Source organism: Myotis davidii, unplaced genomic scaffold, assembly GCF_000327345.1.
Source record: "Myotis davidii unplaced genomic scaffold, ASM32734v1 scaffold1, whole genome shotgun sequence".
Taxonomy (NCBI): Eukaryota; Metazoa; Chordata; class Mammalia; order Chiroptera; family Vespertilionidae; genus Myotis; species Myotis davidii.
This window is the reverse complement of record NW_006294681.1, coordinates 3,907,800-3,917,984: the sequence shown is the minus strand read 5'-3', so window position 1 is coordinate 3,917,984 and position 10,185 is coordinate 3,907,800. Positions and strand designations below refer to the sequence as shown.

The 10,185-nt window shown below is 39.2% G+C and overlaps 1 long non-coding RNA gene across 1 annotated transcript in view; it reads right to left on the bottom strand.

Moving 5' to 3' along the window:
* Positions 1-3,681: 3,681 nt before the first annotated feature.
* Positions 3,682-10,185, bottom strand: part of LOC107183982 — a 12,692-nt gene continuing 6,188 nt past the window's right edge. The window contains exons 3-4 of the long non-coding RNA XR_001514801.1: positions 3,830-3,956; positions 3,682-3,717 (exon numbers count right to left, since the gene is read on the bottom strand). This is a non-coding gene — a long non-coding RNA (uncharacterized LOC107183982). The remainder of the gene's footprint in view (positions 3,718-3,829; positions 3,957-10,185) is intronic.

The window sequence follows — 10,185 nt, the reverse complement described above, 5'->3', positions numbered from 1 at the left end:
GCCTAGCCTCCTACCGGTTCTCCCTGCTTCTACTCTTGGCCAGAGTGGCCTTCGAAAATGTAAATAAGATCATGCTATTTCTCTTCTTAGAATTAGCCAGTGGCTGCCCTTTCCACAGAGAATCAAATTGTATGGTTTTCATTCTGAGGCTTAAAAGCTTCACCGGATATGTCCTTGGCTCCTTCCTTGTCAGTCCTTCATACCACAGTGTGTGGACAAAAAGGGGCGACACGCTAACCTAACTCAGGAAAGGCCTGAAAGGCCTGCGCCGCGGCCTTGCAAACTCAAGAGACCACAAAGGATGGTCTGAAATTAAAACCTTTAATTTAAAAGGAGCCTGTTGTCTTTTTGCATCTAAGATAACATACCTGTGGGATGTCATGGCAACTTGTAACTTCTCCTTTTCCGGTCCCCTCAAGGCACAGCCCAGGAGTCCTGGCGAGACCACAGATTCCCTCTTTGTTATTGTCATCCTGCTAATTGTTGGCTGTTAGCTTTCCTATACCCACCTGTGTGGAAGAAGCACGTGTCTATCATTTTGCCTTTTATCCAATCCCAAGGTTTCCCCGCTTTGCTTTCTCCCACCTCCCTCATCTGTCACCAATGAATTTCTGTGACCCACTCCTCCTTTGATTGTAATGTATAGAACAAGATGAAAAACTGCCATTCTCAGGAACATTATCGCAATACACTGGGATTCTGCTCCCCAGCAATTGTGTATAGTTTGGCTCAAACAAACTCACAAAAATTCTCTACAGGTTTGAATGTCTTTTTACGTTAACAGTGTAAACTGCATGGGAGCAGGGCCCTTGGTGGTCTTATTTATTGCCATATGCCCAGCAGGTTAACATTACCTGTGCCATAGCTGTATTAAAAATACCAAGTAATCCACAAGAAGACCATTCAGACTGAAGGTAGGCAGATTAGGACAAGAAACTATTTATTACCTGGGTCATCATTTTGCACTGATCCTTCTCCTGGAAACCTTAAGCTCCAACGTACTAGGACAAGTGCCTTGTCATTTCTGTGTTTGCCAAGCCTTAGGTACCTCTTTCCTTCACAGAAATATTTACATCAGGCCCAGGAAATTCATCTGCTCATGTCTATGTTCATACTTTTACTATTCAATAAATATGTAGGAATGTTATTGAGGAATGGGGATTGACCACCCTGTCTTTCATCTCTTAAACTAGTCCCTTTACAAATTCAATATTTGCTTAGAAAAAAAAAGTGTTTGCACTGTCAGTGACTTTTTTTTTTTTTGGTAACAAAACCAAATCTATCACAATACAAAAAGAGAAGAGCCGTAACCAGTTTGGCTCAGTGGATAGAGCGTCGGCTTGCGGACTCAAGGGTCCCAGGTTCGATTCTGGTCAAGGGCATGTACCTTGGTTGCGGGCACATCCCCAGTAGGGGGTGTGCAGGAGGCAGCTGATCCATGTTTCTCTCTCAATGATGTTTCTAACTCTCTATCCCTCTTCCTTCCTCTCTGTAAAAAATCAATAAAATAATCTTTAAAAAAAAAAGAGAGAGAAGAATTTGATCTTCTTACTCTAGTGACTGATTCAACAAAGCAAGTATAATTTTTTTCTTTTCAGTTACCTTTTCCCACTTCTCTTGGTGGGTCTTTCTATATACTATAAATATTTAAGTTAAATGTGATTTATAATCCCAGAAAAAAACATGTGAATAGCACTCCAGTGAGATTTTCACATATTCTGTCTCATTTTTAAAATGTAGGCACAGGTCTTTGAATGGATAATGCAAGATTCCGCCACTGTTGTCATGTTCATCTGTTCCTTATCTTTTTCCTAATGTGGCCTTTCCTGATCTAAGCTCAGATTCCTTTATTTTCCCACTTGAATAGGGAATAGTTTTCCGACTGTGACAATGATTCTAGGAGTTGTGATATGTATTAGAGAATTCTCTGTGGCTTTTCAATGTACTTTGGATCAGTCAGGTTTTGCCTCTCCTCCGGGAGGTTAGACTGCTTTCCTTGTGTGATGGACTCAAAAAAAAAGAAAAGTCACTGACAATGCAAACACTTTTTTTTTTTTTAAGTTACATGGCATTATTTCCTTTGCATTCCTTTGGTCAAAGCATGTCAGAAATGAATGCAAAGGTGACTGGGAAGGTGGACTGTACCTACTGGGATGAGAAGCAAAAAGTTATATTGCAAAAGGGAGTGCATCCTGTAATGGCACGAATTCATAGCCACACCGTTCAATTTACCACCTTCATTTGCCTTTGCACAAATTTCAAGTCAAATAGTTCCTTTCTGTTGAATTACCAGAAAAAAAAACCCTCTAAAATCTACTGAATTTTATAGATTTGGGAAAAACTGAAGTGTTTTTGTTAATGTATTATCTATGTAAAAGAAGTCCAGCTACATTTTGATTATATAGTCTACCAATCACTAGAGTTCCTACTCTCAACTTTGTGCAGTCACAATATTATTATCACCTACCAGTTGGACAAGAGTCTGGATTATCGTTAGGCAATGTATGAGGAACTCTTTAGGATCTGTTCACATAAAATAACAAAACTTTTAAGTTGCTCTAGCCAGTTTGGCTCAGTGGATAGAGCGTCGGCCTACGGACTGAAGGGTCCCAGGTTCGATTCCAGTCAAGGGCACATACTTCGGTTGCAGGCTCCAGGGCGAGTGCAGGAGGCAACCAATGGATGTTTCTCTCACATCCATATTTCTCTCTGTCTTTCCCTCTCTCTTTCACTCTCTCTAAAAATCAATGGAAAAATGCCCTCAGGTGAGGATTAAAAAAACAAACAAAAAACCCATTGAAATTAATTTTTCTGTATGGTATCCTATATAATGAGAGGAATATGCTAATTATCCATTATGCCTTAACATGACATCCAATCTACAAGTGGTGGAGAGCTAGAGGAGGGTGGGGCAGTGGGTAGAGAGCTACAGGAGGGTGTGGCAGTGAGCTATGAGCAGCGGAGAGCTACCAGCGCTGGAGGGTGGGTGGCCAGCTGAGGCAAGCTGCAGCGAGCTACTCACGCACGCATTCGTGCACAGGGCTACTAGTAAGACAATAATTGAGTTTCATTCTTTTGCATATGGCTTTTCTGTTTCCCCAATACCATTTATTGAAGAGGCCATCCTTCACCCATGTTATATTCTTTGCTCCATTGTTAAAAATTGATTGACCATATAGGCACAGGTTTACTTCTGGGCTCTCTATTCTGTTCCATTGATCTACAGGTTTGTTTTTATGCCAGTACCATACTGTTTCAATTACCATAGTTGTGCAATGTAGTTTGAAATCAGCATGTGTGATTCCTGTGGCTTTGTTCTTCTTTCTCAGATTGCTTTGGCTATTCGTTTTTATTGTTGTTGGGTTTTTTGTTTGTTTATTTGTGTGGGTTTTTTTTTGTGTGTGTGTTGCCCTACAATTTTTAGATTACTTGTCCTATTTCTTTAAAAAAATGATATTGGAATTTTAATAGGGATTTCATTGAATCTGTAGATTGCTTTGGGTAGTATAGACATTTTAACAATATTGATTCTTCAAATCCTTGAGCATAGAATATATTTCCATTTATTTATGTCTTCTTCAATTTCATTCATTAATGTCTTGGTTTTCAATATATTGGCCTTTTACCCACTTGGTTAAATTTATTTCTAGGTATTTTATTCTTTTTGATGTAACTGTAAATGAGATTGTTCTTTTTATTTCCACAGCTTCTTAGTGCCTAGAAAAAAAGCAGCATTACGTGGTATTAAAGTCATTTTCTATTCCAAAGTAACTGTAAACAACTTGAATCATCATAACAGATGGATACTAAAATGAAAGGCTTTCCAGACCTTGAAAGTACTTCTTGGGTGGCAGCCACACCTCTGGTTATCGCCTAGGGCATGAGAGGCTGCACCAAGGCACCTGAATTTTGATGCATATTGTGCAGGCTCTTAGCTTGTCCCTTGCTGCAGCGGCCTGGAATATTAAAAACAAATGAACTTAAAACTTTTTTCCCCAATATTCTTCTTTCTTGCAAATACAGTCTATGTCTATACAGTGGGAAAACTGATATATAAGAGCGAGGAGAAATTTTATATTTTTCTTTTTCTAATACTTCTTTCATTTTCTTGTTATAAACACAACATACACTCATGTTCTCATTATAGGGATTTGGGAAATATATACGGATACAGATAAGGAGAAAAACAGCAACCCTCATTTAATTCTATCACTCAAAGGCAAACTGCTTTATTTTCTATTCCTCCTTTATCTCATCTGCTTTCTCCAGCTACTGACCTATTTGTTTCCCTTTACAGAAAATGTCCTCAAAAGAAATGTTCTTTTTGTCTGTTAATCATCAATTCTTGTTCTCTCATGAGCTCATTCCAGTCTTGTTTACACCGCACCCTGAACTGCAGGCATTCCGGTCACAAATGCACTCCTGGCTTCTAAATCCAGTGACCAGTCCCCAGGCGGGATTGGACAAATTTGTTGACTACTTCCTGCCACTGTTTTTATTTGGATCTCAGGACTCCATTCTTAGGTCCCCTGCCACTTGTCCAGCTACTGCTTCACAGTCTTCTTAATGTTTATTGCTTCCTCATCTTTCCCACCTGCAAACAACAGGGCAGCTCAAGGTTCGCCTCATCCCGTGTGTGACCTCATCTAGCCACATGGCTCTGAAGATCCAACATCTTCAGCTCTGACTGCTTCTCTGCACACTACCCTCATATTTCCTGTTGGCTATCCTTTTCCATCCTTTTATTTCTTTAATTTTCAACCTATTTGTACCTTTACAGTTGGCATGCTTCATTTGTTCAGCATTGCTCTTTTCATTTATCCAATCTCACATTTGTCTTTGCATAGGCTTGTTTAGATCATTTTAATTTATGTAATTATTGATATAGGTATGTTTATACCTAAGAGTATGCTATTTATTTTCTATTTGTTCCATGTATTCTTTTCTCAGTTTTTCCTTACTTCTCTGTATTACAGATTAAACATTGTGATTTTTATGATTTCTATTTCATTTTTTTTTGGGGGGGGTATTAGTTAAGTCATTGTATTATTATTTTAGTAACATATTGTTAATTTGGGGGTAATTGTTTATGGATAAAATGTAACAAAGGCATATATATTTTAGTAGATTTCCTAATATAAATATATAGAATTTGGCCATTTTTTTTATAAAATAAAAATTAGGACAAGCATATGTTTATAAAGACTAACCGAACAGAAAATAATAAAATAAAAAGTAAAATTTCATTTTCATTGTTTTAATATCTGACGAGGCCCTTTCCCAAAGTTAAGCATTATTACGGCTTTTGCACACCTTTTATGTATTTGCTGAAAGTTTTGGTATACAGTTTTATTTCACCACTAGAGGCCCGATGCACAAAATTCACACAAGAGTACGCTTTTCTTCCTCCACCTGCCAGCAAAATTTGGCCATTGGCACCTGGGACCCAGGCTTCCCTTTCAGCCCCAGCTTTGTCTGGAAGGTCACCTGGAAGGACATCTGGTCTAATTAGCATATTATGCTTTTAATATATAGATATTTTTTAACCTAGTTTCTTAGAGTAGAGCATAAATAGTTTTGCTTTATGATTAAACATGGGTGTGTAGCTTATTCTATATTCAGTATTACTTATTATTTTGGGGGTAACTTATTAATTGTCAAATGGATAATTTTGATATTGCATTATATTTTTATGTTAAACTGTTAATTAAATGCAAACATTTAAATTATACTCCAACTTCTTTAGCTTTGTTTTGAGATTTCTCTATTTAATTTTTAATAAATTGTGAACATAAAAATCAAAGTGGCCTGATTCTTTCCTGACTTAAGGGTCTGTGTTTGGAGTATGTGTCATAAGTATTAAAGCTAATAATACGTAATACCTCAATTAAAGAGTTTAGACTGGGCCTCACAATTCTACCAGCTGAGGCCATATTTTGAGTTTGTTTTTCTTCTATTCATATGCACGTGTACATATGGTAGGCCTGAGATAATGGAATTCTTTTCAACTCAGGCTGCCTGTAGTTAGGCACGTGAACTAAACACCTCTGTATAATTTGCCTTCTTTAGTAGCGTTTACATAGGGGATGTGTTTTGATTTGCTTTTGTGTATCAAATACTATGTTATCTGGGCCAAAAACATTTCACTGTTAGAATTAGACACTGTAAGCACAGCTGATTTTTAGGACTACTTTGGGCATCTGCAGAATTCTGATGACTATCCACCAGGCATTTCATCTTTTTATTGCCCAAATTGAGACACTTTCTATCTTAAGCCTAATTTTATATAAAAAGTATATCTTGTTTCCTACTGATGAAATAAGTACCAAAAAATAAAATAAGACTAGGAGATATGTCTAATGAAAATCTTTATATTTATAAAATGTATATACAATTTTAAAATTAATTTAAGCCAATACCCACCCATGTATAATTGGGCCAGATCCATCATTTTAAATTTGATCAGAAATTGTTATTTTTTTCTGAAGAATTATATATGGTTGAATATTTTTCTTATTTTTACAAAAAAGGATGTATGGGATAAATTGTATGTTGAGATTAAGACATAATGAGGGGAATTAATACCTGATTTAAACTTGCACTAGGGAAATTGAATCTAAAATGAAAAGTGATAATTTTGGCTAAATTTTAGGCATAGTCCATGAAGACACCTTCTAAAAGTTCTTTCAGATGTTATAGAGTTTCTCCTATTTTTTAGGCAATATATTAGTTATTTTGAGAAATTTGCTCATTTTATACTTTTAGCACTTCTATTAGTGTTAATTCCATTTCACAAAAGACAGGGCCGACAGGGTGAGTCATACAGCTGGGAAGGTTGAAAGGCCCAGAGTGTAGCCAGTTCTGCCTGAGGCGAGAGGCCTATGCTGTCCCTAGAGCAGCGGTTCTCAATCTGTGGGTCGCGACCCCTTTGGCGGTCGAACGACCCTTTCACAGGGGTCGCCTAAGACCATCCTGCATATCAAATATTTACATTACGATTCATAACAGTAGCAACATTACAGTTATGAAGTAGCAACGAAAATAATTTTATGGTTGGGTCACAACATGAGGAACTGTATTTAAAGGGCCAGAAGGTTGAGAACCACTGCCACCACCCCCACCACAATTCACTCATCTTGATATGCAGCCCACTGCTCTTCCCACAATTCCTAGCAGTTAGTGACTGGAAAAGTTAGGCATGGCCATTTGCTAACTTTCAAATGACCAGACGTCCATCGGAGGACTCAGGGTCATCTGTCCACTCACAAGGCCACACACACATCACCACCCAATCTTACCGGACCTTCCTGGGAAATGGATGAACGTTGGAAACACTGTTTTCCTTCCCCAGACCAAAATCAAAGCTGTCTTCTTTTTTAAAAAAATATATTTTATTGATTTTTTACAGAGAGGAAGGGAGAGGGATAGAGAGTTAGAAACATAAATGAGAGAGAAACATTGATCAGCTGCCTCCTACACACCTCCTACTGGGGATGTGCCCGCAACCAAGGTACATGCCCTTGACCAGAATCGAACCCGGGACCTTTCAGTCTGGAGACCAATGCTCTATCCACTGAGCCAAACCATCAGGGCTCAAAGCTGTCTTCTTAATTCAAAGAGTTAGTTGGTTAAGGGATGAAATGTTAATGGGTCACAGCACCCAGATAGTTGTTGCTTCCTTCCCCCTCACTTCTCACACCTCCCCAGGCCTGCTGGGGAGAATGCCTGAACTTTGCACTTCCCAAAGTGTTTTGAGGAACTAATATGTTTTCAAAGAAAAGTGGATTTTGTGGTCAAAAGGTTCTGGAAGCAATCAGGTAAATAAAGTGTAATGGGGTCGGGGTCTTTACTGTGTTATGTGCTGTATTAGTTTCTAAGGGAGAAAGTTAGTGTGCAGGATACCCTGGCTTTATCCGACCAAATTTAGCTGTTTCTTTTTATAGAGCCTTTAAGGAGAATAGTATCCTATATAAGACACTTTCAACATTTTTTATTTAACCTAAAAAAGAGAAGGAAATTTCTTAGGCCCTTGTTATATGAGGCAGGTGTGTGTGTGGGGGGGGCGTATTTTAGGAAGGTCCCCCCTTAGAATATTTGGGTTGATATCGAATTAGTTATATCTGTTCTTGAGGCTGCCCTACTTCTTTTTTTAAAATTGTTATATATTTTTATTTATTTTATCTTGTTAATATTATTTTGGAATTACAGTTTACATTCAATATTACTTTCTGTTAGTTTCTTGTGTACAGCATAGTGGTTAGACAACCACATACTTTACAACGTGTTCCCCCTGAAATACCCAGTACCCACCTGGCACCACACACAGCCATTGCAATGTTATTGCCTGTATTCCCTGTGCTGTACTTCACATTCCTGGGACTATTTTATAACGACCAATTTGTGCTTCTTCATCACCTCACATTTTTCACCCGCCCCCCCAACTCTCCTCCGCCCCTGGCAAACATCAGTTTATTCTGTGCAACTATGAGTTTGTTTCTGTTTTGTTGGTTCGTTCACTTTGTTCTTTAGATTCCACATGTAAGTGAAATTATATGGCATTTATCTTTCTCTGACTGACTTGTTTCACTTAGCATAATACCCTCCAGGTCCATCCATACGATTGCAAATGGTGAGATTTCATTCTTTTTATGAGGCTGCCCCCATTTCAGATACTTCCTTTAGTATCAAACTGGGCTGCCCTCTCAGGGGAAACTTCAGTGCCTCTGGCTAAGAGAGATAGGAAAGTAAAAACCAGAACCCAAACCTGGGAAGAGAGGCTGAACCATGACTGAGGTTCAGAACGCAGGTGTGCCGATCTGGCATCAATGATCAACGAATGCTGGTGGTTTTTGTCTTCCGGGAGGGCTCCATGGAAAAGGTGAGTCCTGGGCTCAGTGTGGTAGGAGGAAAGACTTTGGCAGAAACATGCTAAGAAATCCTCAGGCAGAGCAGGGAACTGAGGCTGGAAATGGTGAGTCATATCCTTAGACAATAGACAATTGATCTCTGCTTCCTCTCTGTCTAGGCACGTCTAATCGGGATCATCCTCCTTACAGAAGAAGGACAAGCATGGTGAACAGGAGGACATCCACAACCTCCTAAATTGTTCCCCCGAACTCATTTGATATCCATGCAGACTTACTCCTAAGTGGGCACATTCATACCTTTAAAAATATTGCTGGTAGAACAACCATATTAGAATAAGTGAATATTTTTAAATTCAAAATTGGGTTCTTCAAAGTTAAAAAAAAAAAAAAAAAAAGATATCCAGGGGCAAGAGCCCTACCACCAGAGCCTTAGAAGCAGCCAAATGGAAGATGTCTTTTACCTCCGTGCAAGGGGCTCTGTGGTTCCTAAAAAACCAGGAAAGGAACAAAGGGACAGGACTCCCTTGTCTCACCCCTCCTGCCCCACCCTGCCTGCTCCTGCCCCCTCTCCCCACCCCCCTGCTCTCTTCCTTCTCACAGAGCTCTCTGGTACCAGGCTGGCAAAACACTGATGCAAATTTTCCACACTCGGGTAAACAGGCCTTTTAAATAAATTGGAGCACACCATTGCTTTTGGTCAGCACCTCTTTGGTGGCTTTCTACTGCCTTTAAAATAACGTTTAAACTTCTCACTGAGACTGCTGAGCCCAGCCCACCTCCCCAGTCTCATCTCTCTCTGTTGCTGGCCTTGATTTTCCACCTTGAACACTTACGCACAATTATTCTGGAGCTCCGACCTTTCTCTTATGCCATCAGGGGTAGGCAAACTATAGCCCACAGGCTAGCTTTGGCTTTTGTCTTGCTTTAAAAAAAAAGTATATCTTTTTATTGTTGACAGTATTACAGATGTCCCCCTTCCCATCCCTTTACCCCTGCCACCCAGCCATTCTTTGAACGAAGCAAAGATAATTTTTATGTATTTAATGGGTTATAAAAATCTGTCGCACAGATCAAAGGTGACGTACAAAGCATAAAATATTTACTATCTTGCCCTTTACTAAAGTTTAACTCCTGATTTAGATTCTTTTTCTCCACTAGCCTATTGTAGATATATTCTTTCCTTCATCTATTCCAATTTGCAATTATATTGTTACTAGAGGCCCGGTGCACCAATGGGGTCCCTTGGCCTGGCCTGCGCCCTCTCTCAATCCAGGATCCCCCGGGGGACATCAGACTTCTGGTTTCGGCCTGATCCCTG